The 20,267-nt window shown below is 44.6% G+C and overlaps 1 protein-coding gene across 1 annotated transcript in view; it reads left to right on the forward strand.

Annotated features, from left to right (window-relative positions):
* Positions 1-20,267, forward strand: part of CRYBG3 (crystallin beta-gamma domain containing 3) — a 198,667-nt gene that overhangs the window by 82,709 nt on the left and 95,691 nt on the right. The gene's annotated exons all lie outside the window — the stretch shown is intronic.

The following is a 20,267-nucleotide window of genomic DNA, read 5'->3' on the forward strand; positions in this document are numbered from 1 at the left end:
AGGATCCACCATTTACAGTAGGTGATGGTCATAGCTTATTACTCCCCCTCCCTGCGCAATGACCTCTGCACAGGTAACAGAGCATGTCAGGAGAACTGTCCGATAGAATTCAGTGGGTCATCTCCAGACCCGGGTTTGTGGCTGCTGTAAAGCATATCTCGGAATGCTGTTTACAGCAGCTCTGGCAAAAAGGTCGACCCCATGAACATATACAGAAAATACATAAAAATTAAATAATACAATCAGAAAATAAAAAGAGTGTATCAGTATCTGGTTTTAAGTAGTAGAAGAAAATGATGTATTCCTTGCAAGAAGGGGCTATGCAAGAATGACCATTCGTTGTATGGTTGGGCGGTGATTTTTTATTTTTAGTTTTTTTAGTTTTTCCATGTCTCTACCTATGTTTTAAAAATGTTATATAATCCTGCAATTTTCACACTGGCCATTTGGCCTAAAATATGTTAAAAGGCATCTGTCAGCAGATTTGTACCTATGAAACTGGCTGACCCGTTACATGATCGCTTGGCAGCTGAAGACTAGTGATGAGCGGTATAGGCAATATTCGTTTTTGCGATATTTCGGGAATTTTTCGCATAATATTCACGAATTCTAGAATTTGCGTCATTAATTTCGCGATTGTGCAAATCGGCACTAATGATGCGCATATTTTCTGCGCAATACATGCAACTTCACATTTTATCAGGTCTGAGTAGATATTACTGATTGGTGCACTAAGTATTGTTGTGACATCACAGCACTGTGTCTGTAGCATGTATGTATGGACAGTAGGGCTGTCGAATATAATCGATGCATCGATGCATCGCGATTCGACCCCCGGCGATTCTGCATCGATGCGGTTGCTTTAAATAATCGATGCATGTTGATGACGTCAGCGTCGCGTCCGCCGTGCAGCCGAGTCGGAAAAAAGTTTTTGGGCGCCTTCTTTCCCGCCTCCCGCTGACGTGTCAGAGGGGGTGGCCACAACATTGAGTGAGCCAGGTCTGACTGAGTGAGGAGGAGCCGGAGGCGTGGTTTCCGCGCATCTCTGGCTCCCAGTCAGACACTCAGAAGCAGGCGGCAGTGCGGACGTGCGGTGGCTGGCGGCGAGGTAAGTTCTGTCACCTATGAGTATGTAATATCTACCTCCAAAGCGCCTGCCACCTACACAGCATATACACCCACCTACCGCCTGCCACCTACACAGCTCATATTGCCGCTTCTCATACCTTTGCCGCCCGCGCCATGTTTCTTCTTTATTTTTTTCGGTTGTGTCTCTTCTTATTCTTCCCCTCCGTCTACTACAGTGGACGGAACTTTAGGTTCCGGGTCTATGAAAGGCGGTCAAACAGCGGCCCCTAGTGGCCAGTCTGGGAATGTCTACATTTATCTCACACTATTGGAGATTGCTCCCAGCAGGAGGTGATCCACACTGACAACTCTCAGCTAAGGGCAGGGATCTGAAACTGCTGGGGTGTCAGATTTACTGACAGTTACTGATCCTGCACCATCAGAGCCCCTTCACACGTGTATCAGTCCCTACTGAGAGGATGGTTATTGTGGATACAATGTAGCATACACAGGATCTATCAACCTGAAACCTCCAGGACTAACATACTGATGGTCTCTCAGGTTCTTTCACACTTGCGTTTTTCTTTTCCGGCATAGAGTTCCGTCCTAGGAGCTCAATACCGGAAAAGAACTGACCAGTTTTATCCTAATGCATTCTGAATGGAGAGCAATCCGTTCAGGAGGCATCAGTTCAGTCCCTCTTACGTTTTTTGACCGGAGAGAATACTGCAGCATGCTACAGTTTTCTCTCCTGCCAAAAATCCTGAACACTTGCCGGATCCAGCTTTAAACTTATATTGAAATGTATTAGTGCCAGATCCGGCATTAAAATTGCTGCATTGACGGATCCGTTCTTCCGATCTGCGCAGACCTTTAAATCTGTGAAAAAAATAAACACCGGATCCGTTTTTCCAGATGACACCGGAGAGACAGATCCGGTATTTCAATGCATTTGTCAGACGGATCCGCCTGACAAATGCATCCGTTTGCGTCCAGATTGCCGGAATCCTCTGAAAAACAAGGGGACTTGGGTAATAATCTTGATGCATCGTGATGCATCGCCGAATCGAATCGAATCGAATCGTGGACTTGATAATCGTAATCGCATCGAATCGTGAGACGAGTGAAGATGCGCAGCCCTAATGGACAGCAGAGAAACAGTAATTCCTATCACACTACCTAACACCCTGCACTGGAACCTATCAGCTACACTATATCACTATCTAACCTACACGGACTATCTCCCACTAACTATCTGTATTATATATAGAAGCTAACTAACTATCTAATGTAGTTGGATAAGGAATAGTATCCAGATGAAAGCACAGAGCACAGCAATGAATGACACTGCTTCCTCTCTCAGAACTGCAAAAAACGGCAGAAAATGGCTGCTGGGGAGGTTCTTATATAGTAAGGGGTAGGCAATGTTCCTATTGGTTGCTAGGGATGTTGCTAAGATCTGACAAAGACATTGCAGCCTTCTCATTGGCCCACAAGCAAGAAGCAGTTGTACTGATGAAAAAAAAATAATCTAGAATATTCGCGATTACGAATATATAGCACTATATTCAAGATTTTCGCGAATTCTCGCAGTGCCGATATTCGCTATAAAAATTCGCGATTAGAATACTGAAGACACCTGTGTTGGTCCCATGTTCATATGTGTCTGCATTGCTGAGAAAAATGATGCTTTAATATATGCTAATGAGCCCCTAGGAGCAACGGCGGCGTCCGTTCTCCTCTACCATGAGCCTCTTTCCTGTACTGCACGCGCGCCAGATACTGAGACTTTAGGAGAAGTCAGGGCCAGGTGTGATCACTTTTACACTGCCTGGTCCTGTCAATCAAAGTGCAGTGGCTGTTGTAGAGAGAGAAGAGCCTCTAGGTGTAATGGTTACGCCCCCGTTGCTCCTAGAGCTTCAATTGCATATATTAAAACATCATTTTTCTCAGCAATGCGGGCACCTATGAACATGGGACCAACACAGATGTCTTCAGCTGCCAAGTGCACATGTAACAGGTCAGCCAGTGTCATAGGTACAAATCCGCTGACAGATGCCCTTTGAATCTTCGTGTCTTTTGCAGGCAGCTACATGGGCCATAGACACATGGACATGGACGTCTATGAGAGATTTTTCTAGACATGACCTGTGCAGAGGTCAGGAGGGAGCTGATAAGCTGTGATATCACCTATTGTGAATGGTAGATCCTGTGTTATCTATATTGAGGTGTTACCTGTTATTGTGATTCTGCCGATGTTGATAATGATAATGGCTACTGAAAAGTTACCTGTACAGAACAGGAAATGATGACCTAATATTAGACCTAGTGGCCATTGTGAAAATTGCAGGATCATGTACATTTAAAAAAATTGTGGGGGGGGGGGGGGGGGGGGGGAACTAAATTCCCAAAAATATGTTTAACATAAAATATGATTTAAACAATAGGGAATTTTCTGATGACACATGTAAAACATTTATTGGAGCAGAAACTACACGGCCATATGAGTAATCTACTTCTACTACTCTTTATCTCTGCCAATTGGGGGGGGGTTGTGGTTCCCACCCACTTAGTCAGTCCTTGACTAGTGCTCTTCTAGGCACTATGCCTGTACTAAAGTGTTTGTCTCCCGAAGGAACCCCTATTTTGATAGGAATTGGTGCACCCCTTTTCTGATTGCTGCAGGTCTACCTTCTCTAATCCCCTGTGGTTTTTAAAGGTGTAGTCTCAGTTAAACAAAAATGGAATAAAGGGGTTAAAATAATATAAAAATTATACTTACCGGTCCAAACCCCCTTGGCTACCCAATTCCCATAGATGGGTTTGTTTATATGGCTGTACTGTGTACTGCACATGCCCGCTGGCCTCATCGGTTCCGTGCCATATATCACTGGGGCCAGTGAGTGGCTGCAGCGGTCACTATATAATGCATGTAAGGGCCTTGTCCACATGAGCCAGAGCTGTTCCTACATTGTCTCATATAATTATATTATTATCAACAGACGACAGATTGAACCAGTGATCAGATGTCCAATCCTGTCAGCTCATAACACCATCCAGCAGGATACAGGAGGTGTGAATAGAAGCTTTGCGGGGTGCGATTTACATGCAGTAAATGATCTACACACAAATTGATTGATTCCACAAATATAAAAGATAAAATGGCGACCTGTAGGAGAATTTATCCTCCTAATGTAGTCTACATGGATTTTATCCTTGTGCATCTTGTTAATAATACATGGAGCCTCCGCTGTGTTATACTTACTAAACCTATTGATCGTATTGAAATAGGACAGTTTTAGAACGCTTGCATTAAAAATTTACAAACATATCTTCTCCGGTTCTTCCAGAGCAGGTGAAGATTCACCACTTCACTATGTACAGTACTTAAAGTGAATTTCTACTTTTTTGCACCATGTCACAATTCTAAACTCATTCCTTTTATAATATAGCGTTAACCCCTTAACCCATAACGCCGTATATATATACGGCGTTATGCATCTGCATGTGTAGGGAGCATGCATCTGCAGCGGGCCTGCTCCATACACAGCATGTGCTGGCTGTATCATATAGCCGTCACCCGCCCGCACTGACAGAAAGCAAAGATTGGGCTGCCCCTGTCATTTAACCCCTGCAGTGACAGAGGGAGCAGCAGGCACCATCGCCCGCCAGTCAACGATCAGCTGACTCCCTCTGTCTCCCACCGGCACCCCACAAATGCGGCCATGGGGTGCCGATGTGTGTATAAGCTGTCTGGAACCTGGTGTTTTAGTGGTTAAAAAAAACATTAATTTTTAAAAATTACAATAAAAAAATACACTTTTTTTAAATTGAAAATACACTTTTCAATTAATAAAATAGCAAAAATAAAATCTTCCCCACCTGTTTGGCATTGCAGTGTCCATAACGACAAGCAATACACAAATATCATGTAAATTATCCCCTACGGTAAACGCCGTAAAAAAAAAAAAAATACCTGAATTGCTCATTTATTCTTAGTCACCACCGAATTTTTTTTTATAACAAGTGACTCAAAAAGAGTTATTTACCTCTAAATGATGCCAATGAAAACTCCAAGTCGTCCCGCAAAAAACAAGCCCTCAAACAGCTCCATAGAAAGAAAAGAACCGTCTGGTTTCCATTATGCAAAATCCATAACGGAATCCATGACGGTGATGTGAACAAGGCCGTATAGCTCTTTGACGGCAACAATGAAAAAACGAAGGGAAATGCTAGGCCCAGTAAAGCCCAAAGCAGGCTGGTCACTAAGGGGTTAAAGGGATCAGAGCTCAGTTTCTTTTACACAGAGCTCCAAACCCCCTGCATGTTAAATGATAAAATCTGGCTACCTGCATCTACCACTAGAGGGAGATTACTGTATACAGATTCATAAATGAGATCCCTGTATAAGCAGTATGCAGTCATTTCCTTAGCTCCCTCTGGTGGCAGCTGCTGTAAATTGGAAAAATAATAGATGTATATAATAATAATAAATGCACACAAAATTCTTCTGCCGCGTCATAAAAATAGAATGAAGAGGCAACGTCACTCTCGAAAATGTATCACCATGTCCACTGAGCTCACAGTGGCCTCTTTTAAGAGCATTGCTGTCAGTCCATTAAAATGTTTCTATTGATACATACCCATAGATGTTCCTATATCACTCCTTAAAGGGGTATTTCCATCTGAGATAATGGAGGCATATCGCTAGGATATGTCCCCATTGTCTGATACGTGGGGGTCCCACCTCTGTGACCCGCATCTATATCAAGAACGGAGTGCGCGTCCACCTCGAGTCTCCCATTCACTTCTATGGCCCTGACGGAAATAGCTGAGCAAGCGCTTTCAGGGCTCCGTTCTTGGTGTAGGTGTGGGTCCCAGAGATGGGACCCAGACCTATCAGACGATAGGGGCACAATGGGAAAACCCCTTTAACTAGATAGTGCTGTGTATGCCTCAAAAGAATGCTTTAAAAAAACGAATATATGACTCATTATTTAACAGCTTCAGAAGAGGATGGGTCAAGGCCTACATAAAGCCACCGCAGCTCGGGAAAAAATGTGGTTTAACCACACATTGGCCCAGTTTGGAAATGCTTTTTAATGTCTGTCTGGTTTTTCCAGGTTTACCTGCTGTTTATCTGCTAAAACCAGTCAGGCTTAAAAGAGTTATTTAACTTAAAGGGACTCTGTCACCACTTTCTAACCCCCCCTTTTCAAAGTATTGTTATCTGCATGGCGCCCCTGTGATTATAAATGTGTTGTTAGAAGTTAAATTCGCCGTCTCCTTTTGATAAAAAGAGCTTTTATCTAACCTGTCAATCTTCTTGATAAGGTGCCCAGGGCGTTTCTTTTCGTCTCAATCTGCCGCCCGCCGCCGCCACCGTTGGTGCCCAGCTCCTCCCCTCATGCTTTCAGCGCCGCCTGAATGTAATCAAATACGCCTCCGGCTCTCTCTCAGTGCCCCCTCCTCCTTTTCAAAGATCCCGCGCGTGCGCACAGGGCTGTGCCTGATGCGCCCGTGCGGACATTTACAATCAGCCTCATTGAGCGAAGTGCGCATGCGCGCACTTCGCTCAACCTCCTCATCAGACGAGCACTGCAGCCAGCCACTCAGAGCCTGCGGCTCCATATAGCGCTTGGCAGGCTCTGAGTGGCCGGCTGCAGTGCTCGTCTGATGAGGAGGTTGAGCGAAGTGCGCGCATGCGCACTTCGCTCAATGAGGCTGATTCTAAATGTCCGCACGGGCGCATCAGGCACAGCCCTGTGCGCACGCGCGGGATCTTTGAAAAGGAGGAGGGGGCACTGAGAGAGAGCCGGAGGCGTATTTGATTACATTCAGGCGGCGCTGAAAGCATGAGGGGAGGAGCTGGGCACCAACGGTGGCGGCGGCGGGCGGCAGATTGAGACGAAAAGAAACGCCCTGGGCACCTTATCAAGAAGATTGACAGGTTAGATAAAAGCTCTTTTTATCAAAAGGAGACGGCGAATTTAACTTCTAACAACACATTTATAATCACAGGGGCGCCATGCAGATAACAATACTTTGAAAAGGGGGGGTTAGAAAGTGGTGACAGAGTCCCTTTAAACTAAGGCTACTTTCACACTGGCGCTTTGGCTTTCCGTTTGTGAGATCCGTCATGGGCTCTCACAAGCGGTCCCTTGCCCTAATGCATTCTGAATGGAAAAGGATCGGCTCAGAATGCATCAGTTTGCCTCCGTTCCGTCTCCATTCCGCTTTGGAGGCGGACACCAAAACTCTGCAAGCGTCTGACGAAACTGAGCCAAACGGATGGGGACGGATACGTTTTCTATGACCCAATTTGACACAATAGAAAACTTTCAATGGTGTTCAAGACGGATCCGTTTTGGCTATGTTAAAAGATAATACAAACTGATCCGTTCTGATCACCATTGAAAGTTTTCTATTGTGTCAAATTGTTTAATAGAAAACGGATCCGTTCTGAACGGATGCAGACGGTTGTATTATCTGAATGGATCTGTCTGTGCAGATCCATGACGGATCCGCACCAAACGGCAGTGTGAAAGTAGCCTAAGCCTTAGGATAGGTTATCAGTAGAGGTAAGCGAACCCGTGGAAGTTGGGGTTCGCCCGAACTTCAGGTGAACCTGAACTCGAACCCTATTCCCATTGAAGTCAATGGAGCCCCGAACTTTATTATTTTCTGTTACAACATGGTTATATCGGAAAATAACATAATACTTAAGACGGAATGCAAAAGGGACACCTTTAGAGGCATTCCATTTTGCATTCTGTCCTAATAGAAGTCTATGGGCAGCATAACGGATCCGTCCTGGTTTCCGCTATGCAGGACACGACTCCTGCATCCCTACTCCCTGACACTTGTGTTGTTCCTGAAGCCTGCACGGCCGCCGCTGCACGATCCTCCCTAGCGGGAAGCTCATTCCCATCACGGTCTGCTATTGGCTGACCCCACCCCCACCCCGTTGCCGGATGTTTTGATCAGAAACAACGCAGATGCCGGGCAACGGGGCAAGTATAACCTGTAAGAGGAGCCTGGGAATTTTGGGGGGCATTATAGGTCTCAGATAACCCCTTTAAGTAAGACTCACTGCTGTGCTAATGGAGGCCGTATACCTTCGAAAACTCATTCATACTATGCCTTTATAACTATTATTTTATGTAATTAGTTTTTTTATTTTTCAATACATTTCTCTCCTGCTTGGAACTGTGCCCTGAATTACACCCGCTTATTTGTCCACCTCATCTTTATCTACGGGAGGGAGCAGCAGTTACTCACCTGTCACGCTTTCAGAGTTGTGTCTCTGTACAGTGAGCATAATATTCCCTCCTTAATCCGTTCTATATTGACATTCTGCACACTGGAGCGCCTCTTTCTCTTCTAGTGCTAAAAGTCCAGACAGAAGAAATGAAATGCTCCGGACAAAAACTAGTACATAGAATACTCACACATAGGGTGTTAATATGTGATCTAAGAAATTGATGGGCAATATGGGGTAGTAAGCTTCAGCTGTCATTTATTGCATTGGCACGATGCCCTTTTTACGTACGGCTTAGGGTGGGTTAGAACGGAAAATAACAGAATCCATAAGACGGAAGGACGGATACGTTCTTCTGCCCATAGACTTGTATTATGACGGAATGCAAAACGGAAGCCTTTAAAAGGCATTCCGTTTGCTCTACGTCCTAATAGAAGTCTATAGGAAAGCATAACGGATCTATCTGGGTCTCGTTATGCAAGACGGAAAACAAAGTCATGTCAACAGGTCTTTCTTTTCCGTCTTGCATAACAGGACCCAGACTGATCTGTTATGCTTTCCCATAGACTTCTATTAGGACGGAAAGCAAACGGAATGACTTTTAAAGGCTTCCGTTTTGCATTCTGTTTGGGCATTCCGTTATTTTCCACGTTATAACGGAAAGCCATAACGGAATCCCTAACGCTAGTGTGAACCCACCCTTAGGCCTCATGCACACGACCGTTGTGTGTTTTGCGGTCCGCAAACCGCGAATCCGCCAAACACGGATGGCACCTGTGTGCGTTCCGCAATTTGCGGAACGGCACAGACAGCCATTAATATAACTGCCTATTCTTGTCTCCAAAACGCGGACAAGAATAGGACAGGTTATATTTTTTTTGCGGACCACGGAACGTGTGCTGTCTGCATCTTTTGCGGCCCCATTGAAGCGAATGGTCCGCATCCGAGCCGCCAAAACTGCGGCTCGGATGTGGACCAAAACAACGGCCGTGTGCATGAGGCCTTAGTAGGATAAATCGGTGAGTGCCGTGATGTTTAACGAGGGAACCTTCCATGAAGAGAGACTATTTCAGGGTTGGTCAGACTATTATTAGAAAGCATATATCCATCAGTGTGAGCTTGACACGGCTCAGATCTTTGCACTTGATGACACCTCACACTTGGCAGCATTTGTGTAGTCAGGAGAGTGATCTGCGGTGCACGCTGAATGGATCATATATCCACCTCCAGGTACTTACCTCTTTCATTTTTTTTAGGCTGCTTTTACATGGTCTGGATTTGATCAGATGCAGTTTTGAAGCTAAAACCAATGGATTTACTAAAGAGGCGATATAGAATCGGTCCTTCATACTTTCTCTCCCTTTACGATCCATACCTGGTTTTATCCTAAAAACTGCATCTGAAAACCTCATCACAACCTGACCGTGTATAGGCAACCTAAGCCTTGTAGGACATGTGAGAGCCTCTCGCCTAATATGGTTTTGGGTCTAGATGTACGATTATAGAGCTTAGAACTTTTTTCATTACCATCTCAGTACTGATCAGCGATTGATCTTTTTTAGACTTTGGAAACCAAGTAAGAATTAGTGAATCATTTTGTGTGCAGTCATTCTTAAAGGGGTCATCCCATGATTGATGCTAAAAAGGAAAGTAAGACATCATATAGCACATAACAATATCTAACAAAGCTAGGACTAGCCCAGTACATCACGTGGATCCAGAGATCTCCCCATTCATTGCTCCTATTGCTTTTCTAGATTATCTTCAGGCTGACAACAAGGAGGTGTTCTCTCCCTGCCAAAGCTCAGAGGTGTGCCCTTTCCATTGCAGCTCTCTCCCAATGACAGCTCAGAGGTGTGCCCTTTCCATTGCAGCTCTCTCCCAATGACAGCTCAGAGGTGTGCCCTTTCCATTGTAGCTCTCTCCCAATGACAGCTCAGGGGGTGTGCCCTTCCCATTGCAGCTCTCTCCCAATGACAGCTCAGGGGGGGCTGTCCTTTCTTTTGCAGATCTCTCCCTGTCGCAGCTCAGGGGGGCTGTCCATTCTCATAGTGGTGTCCTTTCTGCTGCAGCTTTCTCTTTGTAACTGTGACAGCTTCTAAAAGAAGATCCTAAAATTAAGGAGAAGGCCAAAATGAAGGAGGATACATTTGACAAATATTGGAATCTATGGTTAGTGGTAAATATCAAATAGTTATAGATTTAGGAAAGGGTAAACATTTTTATCTCCATCGTCCAGGGGGTTGGGGGGTAGTATTGAGTTAGTATTGACAGCTGTACATATTTCTTTCTTTTAGGCCCCATGCACACGACCGTTCCGTGAAGTGAATGGGTCCAAAACAGCGGCTTGGATGCGGACCCAAACAACGGTCGTGTGCATGAGGCCTTATATTGATGAGATTGTAACAAAGGACAAAAAAAAAGGAATAGAACTGTAGAACTGCAGCCTGTGCATGGATTTCTGCACCGACGCAGGATTAATCATCATTCAATGATGTTAGCAGGGAAGTAATTGTGACCGTCATCCTAATGGAAAATTGTATGGATGTCACCTTCAAAAATAATATTATATTATTATATTAGAAATCCACTGATGAATTACACCGACTTGTTACATATTTTAAAGGAAGTTACAAATCAAAATTCAAAGTGAGCCTGTCAGATAATGCTTGGGTCCCTATCTGAGAGCAGGATACCATTGAAGGAGAGGAGCTGAGCTCTCTGATCTGTAGGTTTGTAGATTTTTTGTCTGCATCCTTTCCACATTTTGTGCGGGTGGGATGTGGACCCATTCACTTCAATAGGGGCCACAAAAGAAGCAGACTGCGCACTGTGTGCTGTCCACATCCGTTTGTCCGATCCGTTTCATGCCCAAGGACAAGGATAGGACTGTTCTATTATGGGCAAAATGTGGAACACACGCGACCAGTACCCGTCCGTGTTTTTAGGATATGCAATTTGCAGACTGCAAAACAGTCCCCGGTCATGTGCCTGAACCCTAAAGAGCAGAGTAAATCCTAACAGGACTCCTAGCAGAGAGAGTCCTGATTACCCCACAGGATGATTGACAGCTCTTCAGTGTTTGTGTAGAGAAGACTGTCAGTCATATGTGTGGGCGGGTAAGCAGGACTCTCACTCTCTTTCCTAGGAGTCCCATCTCTCCGTCCATTGTATCCTGCTCTCAGACAGAGAGCCGTACTCACCTGACAGGTTCACTTTAAAAAGGATCTCTCTTGCCTAACACGAGAAGGAAAGAAAATAACCACATAGGAAAACGCTCACGATCGCCGAAAGAGCATTTCGTGTGGTTGCTGCACTGTCCCAGTTCTGTCCGGCTGCATTCCTAATCCATCTGGTAATTCATTAATATAATCCCAGTTACAGCCGCTGTGTGACAGGTATACTGGATTTCAGGGACAGGAACATTCCACGCTGGTTCCTTCATCGGCTTATATAACAGGTATTACAGTTTGCTGGCGCTTATAATAAGTAGTTGAGGTGTGCATATTGTACATTTAAGTATTTAATAAGAAATTCCACCTTTAGGTAAGACACAGAGACCTCAAGGTCATATTATGGCATTGTCTTTGAGGCTCCACTGCAGGATTTGTCCAGCAGAAACTGAATCAGTTGTCGGATCTCCATTGGATCCCATTATAGTCAATGGGGATCCAACAGTGTGAGGCAGTATCCCGCTATGCCGGATTCGTAAAACTCTGGTAGTCTGTTTCTCTGCCTGAGTAGTTGCCACAGATGAGGATCTACTCTTAGGCAGTATTTCTTTTATATGAATCCGACAGAAATTGCTCCATCAGATACTAGGGTGTGGTGAAATTGTCCTCTAGAAGCATTGCTTCTACGATAGGATATCTTAAACATATGACATACCATACAGCGGCACACATGACTGCCTTGGCTCTGAGGCCTTTCTCTGAATCTCAGATTTTTTTTTGTGCAAGCATTATACAGCTTCATTTACTTCAATACCATATTAGATAGAATACTTAAAGGGGTTGTGTCGTCTCAAACATTGGTGGCATATCGCTAGGTTATGCCACCAGTGTCTGATAGCTGTGGGTCTCACCTCTGGGTCCTGCAGCTATCTCTAAAACTGAGCAAGCAAAGTGAAGGAGAGTGGACCACGCATACACAGCCGCCCTCCATTAATTTCTGTGGGAGTGACGAAAATTGACAAGTGGCGCACTTGCCTATTTTCAGGAGTCCCATAGAAATAAATAGGAAGTGCACCGCGCAAGCATCGCCACCGCTCCATTATCGAAGCGATATGCCACTAATATTTGATAAGACACAGACCCTTTAATGTGATTCTTAAGGCCCCTTTCACACGAGCGAGTATTCCGCGCTGGTGCAATGTGTGATGTGAACGCATTGCGCCCACAAGGAATCCGGACCTGGTTTTCACGCATCACTTATGCGTTGCGTGAAAATCGCAGCATGTTTTATATTCTGCGTTTTTCACGCAATGCTGGCCCCATAGAAGTGAATGGGGCTGCGTGAAAATCGCATCCGCAAGCAAGTGCGTATGCAATGCATTTTTCATGGATGGTTGCTAAGAGATGTTGTTTGTATACCTTCTGTTTTTTTATCACGCGCGTGCAAAACACATTAAATCGCATTGCACCTGCACAATAAAAACTGAACAACTGGACGCGATCACATACAAAACTGAATGAACTGGCTTGCGAAATCGTGCATCCGGACCTAATCCACTCACGCTCGTCTGCAAGGGGCCTAAGGGGGTTTTCTAGGCTCCTGATATTGGTGGCCTATCCGAGCTGAATGGAAGCAGAAGCACAGCACTTGAATGGGAGCGGACCTGCAGTAACCCGGCATGGCCACTACACAGGGCTGTGCTGTACAATATGCTAGATCTGGTGCCAGAGGCTGCAGAGAGCAGCTGATCTTGGAGGTGGTGAGTGTCAGACCGCCACCGATCAGATGCTGATGACCTATCCTGAGGATTGAACACCTGCTGCTATATCTCGAGCCCTTTAACCCTTAATGAGCATAATGGGCTTTTCATTCCTGGAAATGGGGGGATCCCATATCAAAGACCCTCAGTTTGTTATCTCCTTACCTGGCTTTATGAAATTTGGAAAAATCCTATTAGACCGCACGATTTTCATGCCAGTTATCAGGAACAAGCGTTCCTGATGAGGAGCACTCATTCCCAATAATTGTCTCATATAATCAAGCAGCCGATCAACCAATGATTTGCTCGTTTGTTGGCTGATGGGCATCTTTCATCTGGATGGCAAATGCCTGATTATCTGCAGCACATCCCTCTGTGTTACCAAACATTGTCGCTCTCACAGCCTGATCTTCGGGTAGTTTTATACAGCCGTCGTTTTTTGTATGTATTCCTTTAAACAAATGGCTCAGCCGTTTTGACATTGATCAGTTGAATGCAAACCAGTAGGATAAGTGAGGTTCATGAGAAGATTATTTATAAGATAGTTTAAGAACCTATAGACAAAATGGCTGCTATAGGGGGTGCAGAGGTAGCAGTCGCTATCGGGCCCAGGAGCCTGAGGGGGCCCAAAGACCCTTGTGCCGCATGTGAAGACAATGGTATCATAGAAAGTGCATGCTGGTCAAGTTACACCTCTGGCTAGAGGTAAGGGGTTAGGTCAAGAATTAGCCATGGGGGGGTGAATGCCGTTTCAATTTTTGCCTCAGGCAGCACAAAGGCTATGTGCTTCCCTGCCCCTGGCCACAAAGCACTGAGAGTAGGGGGGCCCAAGCTGAACTCTTGCACCAGGGCTCATGAGCCTTTAGCTACGCCCCTGGCTGCTTGTAAAAGGAACTTGTCAATGCCATCCCATCTGCATTCCCCATGCTATAGAGCAGGGGGAGCTGAGCAGATTGATATATAGTTTTATCGGAAAAGATTTGGCAAAACTTGTAATTCATTCACTAAATCCTCTGTTAATTTTGAGCTTTGGAGTCCAGTGGGTGGTCTTATCAGTGATTGACCGCCTGGCCTGTATGACTGCGTATAGAAAGATGGCTGTCAGTCACTGAGTAGGACCACCCACTGGACTCCTAAGCTCGGAATCAGCAGAAGTTCAAAGGGATTCTTCGGGAATGATTTAAAATGGCTACCAGCAACCTGTCCTAGAATGGGAGGAGGACTGGCTGCCAACACTTTCAGAGCTGCCAAGGTGGGTGATGTGGCAGGGCCTCACTATACACTGCACTGCTCTACAATAGATGGTAATGATGTGTGCCTGGATATGATATGCCATCAGGGCTGAGCAGCCTTACAGGAACACTCACCAATACGTAGTGTATGCAAATGCTAAAGAATAGTGTGTAGTGAGACCCCCTCACCCCTTAGGCAGGTCTGCAAGCAGAGGCAACCATCCCGTCTCACATTCTAGGAGAGGTTTCTGGCAGCCATTTTAAATCATTCCAGAAGTGAATAAATTACTGAATCTTTTGCCACAAATATATATATATAGGAATCTATTCAAATTGTTTCTTTCTGTAGAACATGGAGCCTGCGGAATTAACTGCACTTTCAATGTGATGGGTTTCCTATAAGTCAGCATGGTTCAAAAATAGATCAGCCAACTTCACCGGCTGCTGGAGACAAGTCACCTTTAAATAGAAAGTAGAAATATTCAACCGAAACATATCATGGATCACCTTGACCCAATTACACTGCTCATTAATATCTCGTAAACAGAAACTAGCTGAGGTCACACAGTTTGTCCTCTTGATTTACTCCATAACAGTGCCTTTATATGACGCACCTTTTCTGAAAATGTTAATGGTTTCCAGTTGTACTTCTTAATGGGAAACCAGTACTTATTCATAACTTTGGCCGTTAGCAACCAGAAAAAAATAACAAAACGAATTTAGAGCTACAGAAAGTCGAGTCCAAAGGCCTCTAGTGTATATGATTAGAAGTCTGGCAATTATCCCACCATATTATTTTCTGTGAGGTCTAAAAAGTTATAAAACAAAATATGTTGTTTTTACTGTGCTCATGCACATGGCAGAGCCTACCACGCCCCTTACGTATATAGCCCCGTGTGCCCCTATATATACAAAGATATTCTCCACTACAAGCAATACTTTTAGCATAGTATAGCTCCTTATGATTTTTTTCTGTTGGATTCATGCAGATCTAGAAAGAAATAAAACTGTATAAAATTGGAGACATATGTAAAGTATGGTGGAGGCCACATCGACCTCTGTGGCTCCATCCAAAATGAAACCATAATCCAGTCGTGTCCATCAGCCCTTATTATTGAAATAATAACCTGAGGATGATTTCTTTGACTTCTGTGCTGGTTTTCTGACTTAGAAAAGTTCCATTTGCACCAAAATTTCAACTTTTCTCCCTATTATGCCCTTGTCATTGTTGTAAAATGTGGGCAGGGCATGGTGGTCCGCAGATGGGTCCCTTTTAGTCCAATACATTTTCCTATATGTGTGCCAAGAAACTGGTGCACATTACACTAGAAATCTACATTGGTTTCTTGCTGGTGTAGATTTCATTTTCTTGCCCACGAACCTCCTGAGGATGTGCCAAAATGATTATGAGTGCTGTGACCCAGTAATTAACTGTTATCAAATGGTTTACCAATAAAAGGGTTAACACTGTGGTTCACTAAAAATGGTTTATGTGATTTCTTATACACCATGTAATCCAAAATGGCTATGTATGGGAGGGAAATAGTTGACTGGCAGTCTTAGTAACAGTTGCCGGGTGGTAGGCTGGCCCCACATTCCCCTGGCTAGTAAAAAAGTCTTTTGGTAAGCAAGCCAGAATGAACATGTGTTTTGTGTGTGTTGCTGCCAAATAGGCCAAGTAAAGAATTCGTATCCTGGGAAACTCCATAGCTATGAGTGAAAGCTGCCAGAAAAGCAAATGTACGAAGAGCTAACCTCTGAGAAAGATCGGAACAGACTACTACAGATAGTTGAGGACCATTAAAGGGTCAGTGTGTGGACATTAAAGCCAGTAAACGTAACGCACACGTAAGACTGTTGAGGTTACTGCATGTGGTTTGGGTTATATTGCTTCAGGCACCCGTCATACTGCTCAGACGGATTGGCTACCCGAACTAGGACTGCACCCCACAGTTGGGAACTGCAGAAATATAGAGCAAGGACTTGCATTGCTGTGGTCAATTGGGAAGATTGCATGGTATACCTAGCGAGAGACTTACAGGGGACCATCATATTGCCTATCCCCTATAAAAAGCCATTTGGAAAATGTCTGCCTTGTGAAATATTTGAGAACTGTGCCTATTGCTTATATTCGCACTGCAATCCTCATCATCTGACCTGGTCATTGCCTCTATCATCTGCGGACCCCTGTGCTGTCCTTCAGTCTTACCCATTCACCATCAGTGCCCACCCCCCCAGCCCCCCCTTGCTGCCACCAGGCAGGAGATCCTAGAACCCAAGGTGTGCTCAGAAGGAAGAAAGGTGTGCCCAGAAGGGAGGGTGTGCCCCTCCAAACACTGCAGCTGCATCCTAGAGGAGAGTTATAGTAGGATTAGCCACAGTGAGGACTACAAATAGCCCTATTGCCACTGTCACCACTCTCATCCTCTCCATCCTTACTCCAGCATGCTGCAAGTGAAGTATGTACATCAGCATATTTCTTTATTACGAATGGCATAAGGAATGTTAGTTTTAATAAACTTTGCCCACTAAGGCTACTTTCACATCAGCGTGGTGCTGTCTGGTTTTGAGATCCGGCACAGGGTCTTAAAACCGCAGCACAATGCTTCAGTTTTGTTCCTATTCATTGTCAATGGGGACAAAACAGAACAAACCGGAACGCAGTGCACCAGAATGTATTCTGTTCCAGTTTGTTGTATTCCCATGCCGGACACAAAATCGCTGCAAGCAGCATTTTTATGTGCGGCATGGGAGACTGAACAAGCCGTATCCGGCACCCATTGGCTTACAATGGTTTTAGTGTCGGATCCATTTTTTTTTTTTTTCGATATAATACAACTGGATCTGTTCTGAATGAATGTAGCTGGTTATATTATTAGAACGGAAGTGTTTTGCTGTGGTTTTGAGATCCAGCGCTGTGGTTTTGAGATCCCCTGCTGGATCTCAAAACCATACACCAAAACCGCTGATGTAAAAGTAGCCTAAGGCTACTTTCACCTTAGCGTTTTTTGCAGATCCGTCATGGATCTGCAAAAACGCTTCCACCGCATGCATCCGTCATGGACAGATCCGGTTGTATTATGTCTTCTACAGCCATGACAGATCCGTCATGAACACCGTTGAAAGTCAATGGGGGACGAATCCGTTTTCTGTGTCAGAGTAAACTGATCCGTTCCCATTGACTTACATTGTGTGCCAAGACGGATCCGTCTTGCTCCGCACCACATCGTGGACAGAAAAACGCTGCAGGCAGCATTTTGGTGCCCGCCTCCAGAGCGGAATGGTGACAGAACAGAGGCATTCAGAATGCATTAGGGCAAAACTGATCCGTTTTGGATCGCTTTTGAGAGCCCATGACGGATCTCAGAAACGGAAAGTGATCTTCAATGAAAACAAGGAATGATTTGAGTGTAGTACTATAAAATATTTTTGATTTATATATCCAATGTGCAATAAATACAGGTGTTTACCACCAGAAAAGTGATGGAAATACTAGGATATCCCATCTTTTATTGATCGGTGGGGATTTGACTTCTGAGATCTCTGATGAAGGGGCTGCAGCAGCGGTTTATGGAGCTTCCAGCTGCTCACTGTGCAGAGAACAGCAGAACAACTCCATTGACTTGACCAAGAACACCACAGTACAGGGGGAAAAAGCTGAAATGGGCTTCTGCCCCTTCTTTTTTGGGATCAGCGGGGATCCCCAATGTTATAGCATTGACTAGTGATGTGTAGCTTAATGGATTAATTTGTGCGTGATATAATTTAGTAAGTAAAATATAGACTATGAACAGCAAATAAGGGATGGGTCACTCACACATACTAGTCACAATGGGTCTGGTTGTTGAGCATCCAAGTTGTTCCTTATACTCCAAGAAACCAATATATAAATAATTAGACAGAAGCCAGCTCTCTAGACACCAAATACTTTACCTATTCACATTATGGTGAACCTGATTTCATAAAAAAAAACTATGAAAAATGAAAATCTATAAAAATACTATTGTATATCTACAAAGAAATTACACAATTAGGAACCCTTCAGGGGCGTAGCTTAAGACTCATGGGTCCTGGGGCAAGAGTTCAGCTTGGGCCCCTCTTCCCTCAGTGCTTTGTGGCCGGGGGGTCAGGGAAGCACATGGCCTTCGTGCTGCCTGAGGCAAAAATGTAATGCCTCCCACTACCAAATTTTTGGCCTAACCCCCTCCCTCCAACCAGAGGTGTGACTTGACGATTCTGGGTCCCAGTGCAAAATCTGTGACAGAGCCCTCCCAGCATGAACTTTCTATAATACCAGTGGCACAACGGTCTTTGGGCCCCCTCAGGCTCCTGGTAGCTACAGCTACCTCTGCACCCCCTATAGCTACGCCCCTGACCCCTTGTGATAATACCCGTGTAATTCTATTGCAAACAGATTCCCTCAAATGAATCCACTTACATATACTTTACCGTGACTCTACCACGCCAAGCTCTAATAAAGAAATGTTTTGATGCAACTTACTGCACAATGATAATGCTATCTAGATATTATAATACTTCAGTAGATAGGGCAGCACGTCTCCAAACAATAATCCGGGTGCCAGCGTTCGACCCTTGATTCCGGGTGTATAAATAGCTGTAAAGATTTATGGCACATCTCTTTATATGGTGAAAAAATGTGACTTTATTCACACATGTCATAGCAGCCAAGTGGCTTGAGAAAGGTTCCGTGAGGGGACCGAAACGTCACTGCTGTGACATGTGTGAATAAAGTAAAAAAATGTAACCAGAGGTGTGGCGTGGATCTTTACAGCTAGATATTATAATAGGCACAGTACAATTATATACATCACTGTTAGTTGCTGTTCACATATGAAGAGTAGCATTGCCAGGTCACTTATCCAGATGTATAATCAGCTATTGTCCTTTGACTTCCAGAACACAAGGTGACAGACCAGATATTGCACACAATTGTTGTATACAGCACTGTTTGGGTACAACCAGATGGTGCAGCTTGTCACATGCGGCCAAGCCATGCCCACCTACGCCAGCCAATGACCATATGATTTTACCACAAGATTGGGTTGTCATGAGTGGGCACAGCTTTTTTTCATGCTGCCAGCTGCACCGTCGAGTTGTACTCTTTAACCTTAGTTAAAGGGCATCTGTCAGCAGGTTTGTCCCTATGAAGCTGCCCGGATTACTAAGAAAAACTATGTTTTAATATATACAAATGAGCCTCTAGGAGCAACGGGGGCGTTGTCATTACTCCTAGAGGCTTTGATATTTAATAGACAGGACCAGGCAGTGAAAATCTCATTCTACCTGGCCCTGTCAATCAAAGTACAGAAGCATGGCAGCTGCAGAAAGAGCAGGGCCTCTAGGTGTAACAGCAACTCCCCCATTGCTCATAGAGGCTCATTGGCATATATTAAAACTTTTTTTTTTACATATGAACATGTAACAGGTCAGCCAGAGTCATAGGTACAAATCTGCGGACAGATGCCCTTTACATCTCTTATGAAAGCGTTGATTTGCATAACTCTTATGGGTAAATAAAATGCATGTAGTAGTAAAAAAATAAAATATAGCACTTTTCTGCTTCTCACCCCACTGCAGCACTGGAAAGTGCCCGGCTTTCCCAGTAGTCTGATAACTGTCTTTTGGAGCGGTGTTAGACAGCAGCTGCACAGGCTACAATTCACAATGCTCAATTCCCTACAGCTGATCACCTCATAGTGGACAGTGGAAGTGACAAACACATTGTACGAAAACTTATAGCTCAATGTATAGC

The sequence above is a fragment of the Bufo bufo genome, chromosome 3 (genome assembly GCF_905171765.1).
Source record: "Bufo bufo chromosome 3, aBufBuf1.1, whole genome shotgun sequence".
Taxonomy (NCBI): domain Eukaryota; kingdom Metazoa; phylum Chordata; class Amphibia; order Anura; family Bufonidae; genus Bufo; species Bufo bufo.